Raw genomic sequence first — 15452 nt, forward strand, 5'->3', positions numbered from 1 at the left:
AGATCATTCTTTGCCCAACCCCTTTGTTACGTGCTCTTGTGGCATACCAGAGATCAGCTTAAGCCTTGCTCAGATCAAATGTCAGAGAACTAGGAATGTTTGTAAAACAGTATATGTACAAATTAATAATACAAGTTTGTGGACACACCAAATATGTTGAGCTCAAATGCATTACACAGAATTTGGTTCCTTTGGACATTTTTCAAAATTTTACAATGAGATTACAATTATCTGACAATACACTTGAAAATAGCCCTTGAAAAACATTATTTGTAGAGAAAGTGTAGGGAAAAGGAAAGTAATTCAGTGGATTAAAAAATTCCAGATTGGCAAAAGACCATAAGAGCTAAATAGGTTTTATTTCTATACCTACCTGGACTTCTACCTTTGACTTATTTTATTTTAAATTGTTAATTTAATTCAGTTAATTTTAGTTCAGGAAGTTAAAATATATTTCCACCTATGAGGCAGATAAGTAATGCAAAATAAATTATGCAAAATGTATATTGTGGTGATTTTTATGTCCATTGTGTAGTTCTCTTGATGATTTTAAGTTATTCCTTATGAAAAGAGATACTCTTATGAAAAAGTAAGACTTGTTTGGATTTTTTTTTAATCAAGATCAAATTATCTGAAATATGACAACTCTTGTTAAATAGATAGCAAATATAGGTTCATACTAATGGGCAGAGTTTGAATTCTGTTGTAATAAAATAACTTTACTAGTTTAGATACAATGTAGAAACACCACAGTAATCAATGAGTTCATAAAAATACTAGATCTAAGGAAAATTCCATCAAAGTTGATAGGCCTTATTCATCAAAAATAAAATTGTAAAGAAGCACTCAAGGTGTAGGAGGAAGGGAGGTATTTCTAAGTTGTCAGGGTTTTCTTACTGAAATACAACAAGGATGAAAGCAGTGGAGTCATTTCACCTTAATACACTAGGTCCAGGCTTTCACCTGCATGAGTTTCCTCTGAAGACATGTAATTTATAAAAGCTTTGTTATTTTTTCCCTTTTCAGAAGGATGAGGGACTGATATGCAGCCTGTGGAAAATCAGAGGAAAACAATTGCAGTTGCTACAAATATGTACATTCTCTTCACATGGTTCTTCTTCTCACCAACCTTAATTCATTTTTCTTACATAAGAAAATGTTTATGACTGAAAGTGGATTTCTTTGACCCATGGGGGCTTCCTTCACTCAGTATGATCTTTTGATCCTTTTGATCCCACCTCTCTAGGCTTACCTGAACATTTTCAGTTTCTTAAGTGTGGAAGTTGGTATCCTTTCACAGTGATACACAAAGCAAAGCAGGCAAAAACTGAGTTGTAACAAATCAGTTTGTAACTTTCCTTATTTCTACTAGTAGATTGTTATGAACTCCCTGATAAGTTTTATACAACCTGACTGTTTTATCCAAATGTTTATTACAACTGTAGCACAGCTCGTAGGAAGGAATCCTGATCAAATGTAACTCCAGTTTAATTCCAAACGAGCTAGCTCAAAACTATGTCAGCATCACATCTACTTTTGTCTTATTCATAGCAGGAGAATAAGCTATGATATATATTGACTAATAATTTTTTTATCCTGAAATTACTAGCTTTATGTTTACTATTTTAGCATTTGTGTTTAACTCCATTCACAGCTATCAAGGCTCTTATATACCCCAATATTTAATTCTAGAAGGAATGTTCCTAGGTACAGCAAGATGCAGTTGAAGTATCTTACAAGTTAGAGATCTCTCTTTTTCTACAGGCATATAACTTCCACAGCACACAGTTTTAATTTTCAGATTGAATTTTCTCTTCTGACTTCTATTAAAGAATTAACCCTTCTGTACACCTGTGTTCCTATGTTATACCTTGATAGGGGCCATAACTGTACCTTATTCTTTGTAATTTTCATCATTACAGAACATTTAATTATTTGATTTATTGGTTATGACTATGATATTAATGGTGAAAGTTTTTTATATTTTTCTGGTTTTAATCATAATCACTTGTTGTTATATGAAACTGGTACCTTTTACCTGAGGTTCATACTTATGTATTCTTTTAGTTCAATTAGTTTAAAGAAAAAAATTCTCCATGAAGGTGGCATGAACGTTATTTTTAGGTGCATATATATAATGCAAGTGAATATGACCATCAATATATTGTAAAACATAGTCATTATTTTTACAGTACATATAGACTTTTGGATAAAAGGAAGAAAGGGTCACATTCTTTCCTCACTCAGAGTTATACAAAATATTAATGCCAGACACTAAATTCCAATTTTTTAACTATAAAAAAACCAAACCAAACCAAACCAAATGAAACCAAACCAAACCAACAAAAGACCTCACAATAAACTTTTCTGCAAAAATGGGAAGCATCTGGAATGTATTTCATTTTCCACCACCTATTTTCTTGCAACTGTATAGCTTATTGGGACACTTTTAGTACTTCTGTAAATTAAAGCATTTGTCCTAATTTGTATATGGATGCATTGAACCCTGGTAGGTTTTTCTTCAGATAGGCATCTTAAAAGTATAGGGGCATCACAACTTTATTTATGATAAACTCTGCACATATACCTGTATGGACTCATTATAACTTCTAAAAGCACTAAAAGAAGTGTAGGGATGCTATCTGTGGAACAAGAGCAATATTCCTATACTAAGGCATTGGTAAAAGCATAAAGATTGTAAATCTTTTAAAAGGTATTCTAGCTCTGCCAGGTGTGGGTATATTTTTATTGCTTAGCAGCTGTTCCTCAGATGTGAAATCCCCTGGTACCCTGCAACTTCTGGGTGGCATCCTACTGCTATGACTGTCCATTTATTATTGCATGTTAAGGCTGTTTAAAGAAGGCAACAAAAGTCATGGCTTTCACCTTCATTTTCTTTTCTTTCTTTCTTTTTTTTTTTGTCATGGGTTAAGTAACCAAACTTCTGCTCAAGTCTGCCTCATCATCACACACGGGGAAGAAACTATTGGGAAGAGAGGATTGTATAAATAGAAAAACAGACACTAATAATTCAAATAAAGACTGCCAGTGAAGTGTCCATCTGGAGTTGTGCCTTAGGTCAATCCTAAGATGAGCCAGAATACTTATTTAAATACATGTTAAATCATAGCTAGAATATTGACTTTTTAATTGTTTGCAAGTAGCTAATAAATGCATAGATGTAGTTAGTCACTTCTTTTTGTTTATTTTTAATTGTATTGAAAGCAAAGCTCATAACTTCAGAGTATGATATTTTAACAATCTTTCATTTAAGAAAAACATGGAAAAAAAATTAATTGCTCTGAATGATATAGAGTGGTGACTACTCAAGTTGTTTATGGCCTTTCAGTTTCCCTCTCTTATGACAATGAACCTATACAGAACTCTCTACCTTTGTGATTCAGTAGAAAAGACTTTCAGACTTGATCTATGTCTTCAGAACTTTCAAGTGATTGTTTATGAAAAGTGTACAGTGGAAATCAATTATCCCATTCAAATATTTCAAAGGAAGTATCTGTCCTTTGTGTGTATGCTTGCTGTATTTCCCCACTGGAAACCAGTTGAACTTCAGTCAGCATCAGTTGTCATCTGCAGATATAATTACATAGTTATATTTAATGCCTCAGTGGATAACTCCACATTACAGTTTAATTTTCCACAGAAACTTAAATTTGTTCTTGGACTGTGTATTTTTCTATCATATAAATAATCAGTCAGAACAGAAATCCAATTTTAACTCAATCAAGAGTACTTTGAAGAAGGTAAAGTAAAATAACTTCCACAGATTACAGTATGTCACCCAGTATGTGACTAGCCTTTTCATTTTTTCATTGCTGGAAACATTTTCTGGGATGAGACTGAAACTCTTACTAATGATCTCCACCTGGAGTACTTTTTTATTGTTTTGAGAAATGTTCTCCACCTCTTTTTTTTTCTTTTTTATTTTTTTTTGCTTTTTACTGCTGTTCAACTGGTAAATTTCTAGTTCTGAGTACTGGGGCAAAAGTAACATTCATAGTGCCATGAAATAAGTATGACATTTAGCTAAATTGCCAAAGAAAATAATATAAATCACAGTTCTAAATTACCTGTCTGATTCTTTCTGTTGATATAGGATTGTTCTCTACAGTATATCCCTGTATAATTATTTCATATGGTTTTAAATTAATAGAAATTTGTTGAATTCACCAGCTTTTCATATACAAAGCCTGATGCATATGGTTATACTAACTCAATCCCCATGTTATTCAACTGTCATTTTCCTTTAATACTATTAAACCTAAATTGGAGTGATAAATAGTATATCTTTTTTTTCCCTACTTACAAATAGTAAAAAAAGTTGTATTGCTTTGACATTCTATTCCATTTGCTTTACTACAGATATCAAGTATGACCTACATGGCTCTCAACATGTAATGGCTTAAACATGAAAACTAGAAAAAAGCTAAATAGGAATGAATATAGATCCAGAGAGACCAAGTATTACTCTTGTGGATGTCTCTATGGATATGTGAATATGTCTGAGCATGATATCAAATGTTATCAAATATCTCTTTCTTTGATTCAAGTCGTCTGCCATAAACATACCCCTCCCATTTTCTTGCTAATCTCTACTCTACATTTTGGGAAGGGAAAGGCAAGGGTAGAGTGAGAAAAAGAGAAAGCCTTGGCACTGCACAAGTGCTACTCAGTGGTGGCCAAAACGCTGGTGTGCCACTAACATTGTTTTCCCCACAGATGCAACGCAGATCACCATACATGCTGCTATGATGGAAGTAAATTTCATCCTAGCCAGACCTCATACAGGTACAGACTCAAGTGTGTCCATCCTGGCAAAGATGTCTTGTGGGTTATAAAGGAAATCTTGCATTTATGTATCGGGAAATGCATCTTCTGCTAGGAAGAAGGGGGCTATTGATACTCCTAGTAACAAATATTTTCCACCTGTTGCCAAATAATAGGGAATAAACTATTTTTTTTTTTTTTGAGTATCTGAAAACATTCTCAGTGAGACCCGCAAAGTGTGGCATAGGATAATAAGTATAGCCAGGCTTCCACTGTTGTCACAGCAACTGACGTGCAAGTCGGTTTTCACAGAAAGTTTGGAGAGAGAAAGGAAAAACAAAGACATTTCTGAAGAAGGAAAGGAGGGAAAGAAAGAGGAAAAAATATAAGCTGGATACCCATGGGTCAAGCAAAATAATTCTTAATCCTTGTGCTTGGCAGAATGTTTATTAATATAAAGTAAAATTTCTTTTTTATTTTGCTCAGCTTTGAGATTGAGGCTGTATTCTGGGCTCTCCTGCAAACAGGTTGGAAGGACTTTCTGAATGTTCTTGCTCAGATTTTAATATATGCATATTGATTTTTATTATATTCTCATTTTTGGCATTGACTTGATATAATGGCATAAGTGAAAGTCATTGAGACAAAGCTGAGGGCAGTTCTTTTACTACCTTGATCACTTAGATAGAACTATGTGTAACATGACAGTGGAGGTAATTGTCATTGCTGAAAAAGTACACTGATGCCTTCATACCATAGAATTTTATTTTGTAGGCTGATATAAGAAGTTCATTTGTACCAGGAGCTATCAAATGTTCAGACAGGAAGAATAGTATCAGCGTAGGTGATTCTGGAGTGCCTGAATCTTCTGAACTGACAGATAAGGTTCTAGAATGACTTAGAATACAGGTAATACCAGCCCTCTCTGGAGCACAAATATGCCTGCCATTAATGGTATGCCCTTGTGATAAATTATGCAGCTCCTCACTGTTGTTGGAGACAGCTTTCCCACTTTTCAAGAGCTCTCAGGAGCTGGCAGGCTATGACAGCACATTACAGCACATAGAAGCAGGAAAACCATGTCTGAGGGGCATAGGAAGAATTGTTCCCTTAGGTGGATTAAGAAGTGATGATAGATATTGATGAGAGCAGGGCAAAAATCCCTCCATAATTTTATTGGGGTTTGATGCATTTATGGTTCCTGTGAGGTAGGTGAGGTCTAGGTAGGATTTGGAAAGACTCTAAAAGTGTAATGTTTTCTGGGGTAGTTGGCATGAGGTATGTTGTACAGCTCAGAGTGAGGAACTTTGGAATGATCAACAATTGATTTGAAGATGACATGTGGTATGTTAAGTGTACTAAGTAGTGTTTGTATCAGCTTTACACATCCAGATTCCTTTTTATATGACAATGAGATTTTATATATTTTATATTAATTATATATTATATTCCATTAACTTATTGTATTAATTATATTAATTAAATTAGCTATAACAAATGATATCATACGATATAATTTCACATCATATATTATTTTATTATAATAATTTTATTGCATTATATCATGTTATATTACATTAGATTAGATTTATTATATTACATTATGTTTTATATGTTATTTATATTATTTACATTATACTATATTATAATTTGTTGAATTTTTTCTGGGTTACTTCTACAATAAGCCAGTGGTCTGTAAAGAAGTAGACTCATCCAGGGTAGTGTGTTTGATTATGCAGGTCTCTGCAGGTACTGTTTTGCCTCTTGCATTCAAACTTACGTCTCATTTGCTATGAAATATGCTAATCTTTTTTGATTGTTGCTTTGTAATCCCATTCCATGGATACTTTCCTCCAGGATACATTACAGTAAAACATTTTATATGCTGTATAAAGCTTTTACATTTGTATCTATTCCCTTATTATTTCTACATATTTCAATGGTAAGTTCTACCTGCTACTATAATAACATGAAGATTACTTCTTTTCCAAAAATATGAAAAAAAAAGAATTTAGTAAAAGTAGACAAAGCAACTGTTAGTGTCTTTTGACTTTAATAGAACTTCAAACATAGTTATCCTTTAACTTAACTCTTTACCTTAATCCTTTTAGGTTTTGAGAGTAAGAATGTGTAAAAGTTAAGCAACAACTTAGGCTATGCCTTTCTTGCACGAAAATTTCCACAAATAGTGTCTTTGCCCAAGATTATAAGATCAAGTTGTGTGAGAAAAGGTTAGGCTGAAGATAGGAATTTGGTTTTGTAATCTCTGTGGGGAAGTTTTATAATGACACCGTTCTACAGGTATCTGCTGCATTTGCTGTACTCATTGACTTTGTAATCAAATCTGAAAAGCACTCAGCTCTATTCTGTGTTCATGATGAACTGCAGCATATGTCTATTTCTTTGTAAATCTTTTGACAGAAACATAATTTCAGAGATGTCACTCATATTATTTAACATACCACATTTCCTTCATTAACATTCCAAGAACAAATTAGGATCAGTGCTTGGGCAATTAGTATCAATTGACCTGTGCTTCTGCATGTGAATAACTTCTACATTTAACTTCTGAAGGGTGACTTAAAGAGATTTATATTGTCCATCACAAGAAACTTTTAATCCACTGGATTTCTGCAATTCAGTAACTGAGTTTTGTGATATTCTTAGAGAACTCTAGTAGTATGTGTTAAATTTTCCTTCTTTTATTCTTCTTAGACAGGAATGTTATAAAGATTAAAAAAAATCCAAGTCTGATTTTATTTATTAAAAAAAAATTAGAAAGTAATTCTAGTTTCTGAATTGTATCTAATAGTATTATAATTACATAAAATGTAAATTCCTTATTTATAGTTGACATTTTACAGTCAGACAAATTTGAAATAGTCATTATGAACTCATTCTTTGCCTCCTAAGGACATGAAATTTTCTATGAGTAGTCTTCTGCTAACATCTTCTTATGTGAGGAGCTAAGAGGAATAGAGGCTAGAAACAAAGAAAAAGATACACCCAGTTTCAGTCCTGTAGAGACCTTATCTGTAGGATGCTGGGTATGTGGTGGATTCAAGAGGAGATTAGAAGCTAATGCAGGACGTACCTGTGCTGCCAACAGCCACAGGTTAGAAGACAAGTAGACGTTTGGTTTAGTCATGATGAACACCCTTTGATGCTGTCAGAGGAATAAAAAAGCTGTGCTAGCATTTGTGGAAAGGATTCCCCAGCAAGAGGGAAGATGGAAAGATGAAAGAGAAATGGGAAGGGAAAAGTAAAAGAAAATAGGTATAACTATCTAATGAGTGCTCACTTTTTGTAGGCAAAGCTCAGGGAAGCAACAGAGGGACTAAGAACCCTAAAGGGACTTGCCAGATTATGTAAAAATGCTCTGCACCTCACAAATAAGAAGCAGATATAGATTCTAACTGTAAATGATTTAAGCACTATAGTCCCTTACTGTTTACAATATGGACAGCATGGGGAAGGGAGTAGTTTGCCTTTACTTGACCTAGCATCTCACTAGACCAAATCTTCATCTGCCAACATTTAGTTACTTAATATTTCATAACATCTAGTCTGATAAAATCTACTGAACTACCAGCAATTACCTAGTAAATTCTAACTTTCATTATATGCATATTTGACTGATCAAAGGGTTTTCTTGGGAAAATATAGCTCTACAGAATAGTGTGATTTTATATTTTTATGGGCTAGTTAAGTTTGGAATATTAGAGGAGGACATAGGGAAACAACTGGTAGGTGAAGGAATATGAGCTGTTGTGAGGGAAGCAAAGTAAATTGTCTAGGACCTTACATGTCTATTTCTGCATGGCTATTAAATTTAAATGCATAGTGAGTTTTCAAAGTGGAAATGACAGAAAAGGTGAGATGAGCTGAGGTACTGAGATACAAGACTTAATAAAATAAATCCCATCTGAATGTCTAAATTATGGAAATCGTTCAGACATTTTTTTTCTTAAAGGATTAAACAAAAGGAAGCTTCACTTTTCTTCCAAAAGATATCTTTTAAAGGATAATAGATTTCTACAGCAAAGTTGAGACCCTTAAATGAAAAACATTATAAACTATGAAGAAATAGTTTAACTGCTGCTGCAATTGTCTTCTCTAGACTTTCTCACAGAAACTTTGTTTGCCTAACTGTATAGAAGATGTAGAAGGTTTTCTGGGAATACATCCTGGCCTGACAGAAGCTTGAGAACAATAGCACAGCTTTCATATTATGTAAACATGCAACCTATGTGACCAACCTGTGGTGGCTATAAATTTCACCAGGCTTCCAACAGAAAATTTAAGTTTCTTTCTTCCTGGTTCTGGCAAGAGAGGTCTTTGTTTCTTATAGCTTGTTGCACTGCTGAAATAATATAACAGATCATTGCAAAAGCAAATGCTTACAATCGGATTTTCTCCTACTGTTCAGACCAAAAAGTGAAGGCCAGTGTGAGCAGTAGGAGGTCAGCCTATCTCTTCTGATTTATTTCTGTCTGAGTTGTCTCCTGTAAACCTAATGATAACTCAATACTGTCAGCATGGTGTAGCAAATTATTCAACAACTTGAAGAGCAAGTTCTTAATGATTCTTTATTCTACCTGCTCTGCATAAAACTGCTAGCTAAATGTATTAAAATTTATTGGAAATGAAACACAAAATATTCCCTCATGTAGACTTCTATGCTTGTTCCCATATAACTTTTTTCTTAGGAAAGAGAAATAGGATGCAACTAGAATTGCAGACAGTATGACTGATGCATTGTCAACAACTCCCAAAATTACAGCAACACCAGTTTTGTTGGTTTTTTTTATTTGGTTGGTTTGGTTTTTTTTTGTTGTTGTTTTAGCAGCTGCCCTATTTGCTTTGCAATTCTAAAGTTGTAGCTCGAGCCTCCTTTCCTGTCAAGTTACAGATTGAATTTCAGACTTCAAATAATATGAGTCATTATTCTTCACCTCTTTGTTAAGGTTTCTTTCAGATTTTATGAGATGTCATCACATCTGGAGACTACTTACTTAACCTAAACAAGGTAGCCACAAGCACTGAATCACTGACTCACTGGGCATATCCTCCCTTTATTTCTTCTTCAGCTGATAATTGCCCACTAATTCATTGCATTAGTCAGTGAATTAATTTACTTGAATAAATTAACATTTTTATTGTTGTTGTTTATAATAAAACAAAGGAAATTCTTTTACTCCAATACCACCCAGGGACCCATGTTTTCATTGTATCAGTAACATGATAGTGGCAAATTTTAAACTGGCAATTGTGCTTAAAATATTATACATTTTAATTGGTAAGACAGAAACCAAAAGTGCTGCTTTTTCTTCCCTGCAACTATTAGAGAAAACTGCATATTTTCTCTTTAATTTTTAAATGGTGTTAACATTACATTTTTTCTCTCACTAGAACACCACTAGAATAAAAGGAAAATACCAGGATTGCTTGATAACCCTGAAAAGAAGTTCAAACAAATGACTAAGGAATTTTGTGAAGGAGAAAATAAATGTAAATTGTTGCTGAAACTACTTATGTCTATGCTAGATGACAAAACAATGTGTTTAGTTTGTATGTGTCTGTCTGACAGCAAATGAAATATCATATAATTTAAATGATAACTTCAAATGTGATGCCTGAAGGTTAATATTTTAGATTAGAAATTTGAAAAAAAAAGATTTTGATATAGTTCATATTTGTTGATATTTTCTTCCAGTATAGGTGCAAATATACAACTGGTGGTTGTAACACATCAGCAGCACTTCTTCCTGACCATTTTTGTACTCCTTAGTAAATAAACAATATCTTTGGCCACATTTTACAAGGTGATGTTAAGAAAAAAACTTCTGTTTTTATAAACTATGTGAGTTACTTTCTTTCTTAACTGAACTATCTGTCAATGACCTCAACCCTCTTTTATCTTGACTGTCAGAACTATAAAGCTCATCCCTTACTTTGAATTGCTGTTTGCCTTGGACTTTACTGCAGCTTTGCCCTGAACAGGGGGCAGCAGACTGCTGTGTAGGGAAAGATGCAAATTGTAACCCTATGCTCCATCCCTTCTGCAGGGAAGTTACCCTGTGGCAAGCCAGAGACCCGCTTCAGCCTTTGCAAGATTTGGTCCTACAAGAGCCTACACAAACTGGCCTGAACCCTTGCATGAAGAGGATGAGCAATGCCCTGAGGCTTCTGTTATTCTTGTCTGAAAGATGAACATGACCAATATGAGGTGCAATGTACATGCTCTTTGCTCCCTTGTCTGACTGTTGAAACTATCATAATTTTTCTTTTCAGGAGGTGTACATGCAGAGAAAGGCCCAAATCCATGTAGGTAGGTTGTTATCTGTCATTCCTACTTTTTAGGCATTTCATATCTGTAATATTCCTCTCATAAGCAGAAATTCATAATCCAAAGCTTTGCAATGTGATGAGAGGGATTTATAACACCCGGAACACACAACAGGGTTAGATTAAGCTAACTCATAGAAGAATGTAAGACTTTGTTCTAATGAAGACTTTGACTTTTCTAAAGCACTCATTTTAGGAAAAAACCTAATTTCTTTGAAATTTAATGTCAAGATTTTAATTTAATGTCTTAAATTGTAATATAATCAAACAGTGGAGGTAACGTATACATTAAAAACAGGAGAAAAAAGTACTAGCTCTCTTTCTGGACTGAGGTGCTTTACTGTCATTTGGCTATGGAAATTATCAAAATTCAGGTTCATCTTTTTCTTCTAATACATAGGTAGGGACATCAGTCAGGCAATCACCTTTTACAATAGAATATATAATAAAAAATATAATTTTAAAATGTATTAATTCAACTGCTTAGTTGTTAGAATGTTTATGAAGGAGATGAAAAATCTCTGCATGAAGGGAACTGGCCACATCTCTCTTGCCTTTCAGCAGAGGTCCTGGTGGCAGGCTGAAGAGAAAAGGTGATTACCCTTCTGTTCACCATAGATGCTAGTGTAGCAGAAAGAAAATTCCAAGGGGCAGAGAGTAAGCGAATTAGCAAAACGGAGCAGAAATAAGGTCACTGCTTGGAAAGAGAAGCTGTGTTTGTGATATATGATCTTAAAATTATTTATTAATTTTAGACAGTAATTTTTAACACAAAATGCAGAAGCAACCCTTGACGTTCATGCTGCAATGGCCACACTCTTGTCTGTACTAAAGCTACTCTAAAGCTAACCTGTCTAAGTAAGTTGTTGTCATGAAAATGATTACAGCATAGATATATCTTTAACTTGCTGCCTCCCTTTAGACATTGTCTAGAGTACATTGATGCATAACTCCATGCTCCAGGAATTTCCTAAACAGGTGTTGTAAGGTGTTGCAGTGTTCAGTGGTGCAATACCCAAATCTTGCAGCTTCAGGTCTAGATAACTAAGCATAACCTATGGAAACACTTCAATAAAGCAGCTCTTAGCAAACTGGCAAAGCCTATCTGCTCCCTGCCTATCCATTGTAACACAGGGACAAAATTCAGAACTATATTTCTATGGATAGCTCTGATGTGCTTGTCTATAAAAAAAAAATAAATCTATGAACAAGTAACATATCAGATGTATAAAGCTCCAAGATACTTTAGCTGGAGCTGGTGATATTTTCAGCTCTTAGACTACAGATTTTTTTTTTTCCTGTATAAAACACAAAAGCTACTTCAGCATATTACCTTACTCTGTTGTAACTTTTGATGTTGAATAACCAGCTGTATACACACTCTGCTGTCAGAGGCACTGCAGAATCTTGGAAAATATGAGGTAGAATCTCAGATTTCCTCTTCCTAAGGAGATGGTAATACATTTTCATTTTAAAAACAAAACAAAAAGATTACTTTAGGAAGTTTGCAGAAAGTTTCTTTTGGTTTGGTTTGTTTTTTTTTTTTTTTTTGAGACTTATTCTTGAATAAACTTTACCATAATCCTGTATAGAAGTATACAGAAATCTTACCTTCATCTGGACTCCAGCATATTATGTGGTTAATGTCTGCACAGAAACAGACACAAAAAACATTAGTATACTTGACTTACCTAAATTTGCACACAGATACACAAATGGTACTTCAGAAAAAAATGTTATCACTGTGAAATCAAACACTCAGAAGCTAGAAGAATGAAAAAAACCAAAAAAAGTCTACCTAGCTACAGATAAGAACTAAGCTATATCAGTTTATATCTCAATATGGATCAACTAGATAGTCATACACTGCTGTTTAGAAATACCTCTTGTTTCATTCCATGCCTGCAGTTTATATTCCTTGGTATTTCAGAAAATTATCTGTTTCTCAAGGTATTTTTATCTTTCTCAAGTTACTGGTTAGTATGAAGTCTCTACATCTCTACTTGTACCTGTATAAGGAGCTGAGATGCTGTGTTCCACAGGAATGGAGCATGCCTGATTTAGATGAAAGTGCCACGTATAGTTTCATTCCTAATAAAAATCTACTTCAACAGATGCAAATTAGGCTATGCTGTTTTAAGGTGAACTTTAACAAAACCCCATATCACTTGCATATTTCATTCTCAATATATCACAGTGCTATAAAATTATGACAAACTTAAGAGTTCATTTTGCAAAATGAGACAGAGGCCTAAATTCTAAGTTTTGTGTTGATGTTAATGAGTACTTCTTAGACCATGACAGCCTCTCATAGCTTAGTTAAAAATACCAAACTTTCACAGCTTCTCTGGAAATCAGCTTTTTGCTGTGGACACAGGTGTCTTGGGTGTTGGTAACAGATTTCCATTCACCTGCTGCCTTTTGTGCTTCACAGCTTTTAATTCCCAATCTTTGATGCTCCAGATCACCTCTAGCTGCAAGTTCCCCTGCTGCAGAACTAACACAACAGCTAAAGATACTCTTGTGGGTGTCGTATCATTTCATCATCTTGCCTTTCAGCCACTCATCATATTTCAACTTGCCATATAGCTCTGCATAATAAAACTTTTATAAACCATGGCAGATATCCAAAGCTGTATAGCTGACCTACAGCAACATTATATTTGTGAAAGTTAATATTGTGACATTTTTTCCAGGACCTTCATGAAAAAAAATGCATTTGGAATTATTGAGGTGCTTAATGTAGCAATATAGGATTCAAGTTTCTTGATGTTCAAAAAATTTCACTTTCTGTAAAAAGAGAGGAACACAAGGAATGAATGTCCTTTGGATGCAGAGTGAGGAAACAATCTAATTATGCTGCTCATAGTCTGCTGAGAAAATGGAATAGACACATCAGCAATATTTAACTGCTTTCTATTTATCAGCACTTCCAGCCATCATTTGCTGGACTTGGTACCATTAATGCAGAAAACATCTTTAATGTAGCTTATAGTTTTTCCTTTTGTTTGACTCGTGCTTTTTCTTAGAAGTAAAGAACGAAATTAAGGGCCTTATCAAGTATGGATGGGATTTTTCGTTCCCACTACCCTTGTGCTCTTCAAGAGATTTCAAGTTTGCTTGCATTGAGACTCTGAGAAGGGTTAAATACTTATATACATCCCAGCAAGTATTTCCCACTTCCACCCCTAGGTACTACAGCTTTAGTGCTAGACTCTCCCTCCTGCTTTAACCTGCTGCCTTTTCAAGCAACCTCAAACAATCACCGAATGACAAAATATGAAGTTTTCAGCTAATCAAAACACCATAGTGCTGCCTCTCAGGAGGGAGAGGTAAAATAAATCAATCTCATTTTCTTGTCAGCTGTTCGATCCTGTTAGAGATCTTCTCCCTCTCTGTTGTTTTATGCATTTTTCTTACTTTTTCACGGTCTGAGTTAAATCAGTTTTGGGCCAAATACCAGAATGTATCTGGACCTACAGTGCGCAGAGATGTGACAATGAGAGTAAATTTATCAAAATTCAATATTGACATTGCATATTTGGAGAGGAGCTAGGGAAAACATCCATTTGGAAATGTAAACTTACCAATTCTAATGATTAAAAAAAAAATGATAAAGTGAGATGAAAGAGAGAAACCATGTAGTTTTCTCCTTTTTGTAGTGGTTGGTTGAGATTAAGCAATTTTTGGTTTGCAGCACTGAAGTTTCTACCACTTAGCGAGCTTGTATCTGATATCTGAATAATTTTTAAAAATCTACAAATTGCTTATAATGCTTATACTTAAGGTTTTCTTCTACTCTTTGTTACCTCACAGTGTTGAGGTTTTCCATATTTTACATATTAATCTAGAAATTATAATAAAATGACACTGCAATTTCTTTCATTCCTTGCTCCTATGTATTATGTGGGGAAAAGATTATATGACTTGAAGGTATCTTATTGAAATACTGACCTGGTTTGGGACAGGATATGAATATTTCTGTCTTGTAATTTTGCTTTCAGCTAAGTCTCTTTCTAAGTAGCTGCAACTTGCTGAAATTAACAGCAAGTTTCTCAGACAGTGTCTGCTTCCAGGACTGATAATGCTCGATGTTTATAGAGAATGGGATGCAGAACCAAGGCCATTGCTTGGTTCTGAGGAACATCTTACGCTCTGGAAAGAGCAATGGGAATAAAGGTGGTCACCACCTGCAACCCTTCTCTAGGGAGGAATGGACAAGACAGGTGACCAAAATTGACCAGATTGAGTATTCCATCACACACGTCATACTCAGGGTCAAGTCCTCTTTGCTCTTCATTTCTTCCTCTTCTTGCCTC

The sequence above is a fragment of the Calypte anna genome, chromosome 1 (genome assembly GCF_003957555.1).
Source record: "Calypte anna isolate BGI_N300 chromosome 1, bCalAnn1_v1.p, whole genome shotgun sequence".
In the NCBI taxonomy this organism is placed as follows: Eukaryota; Metazoa; Chordata; class Aves; order Apodiformes; family Trochilidae; genus Calypte; species Calypte anna.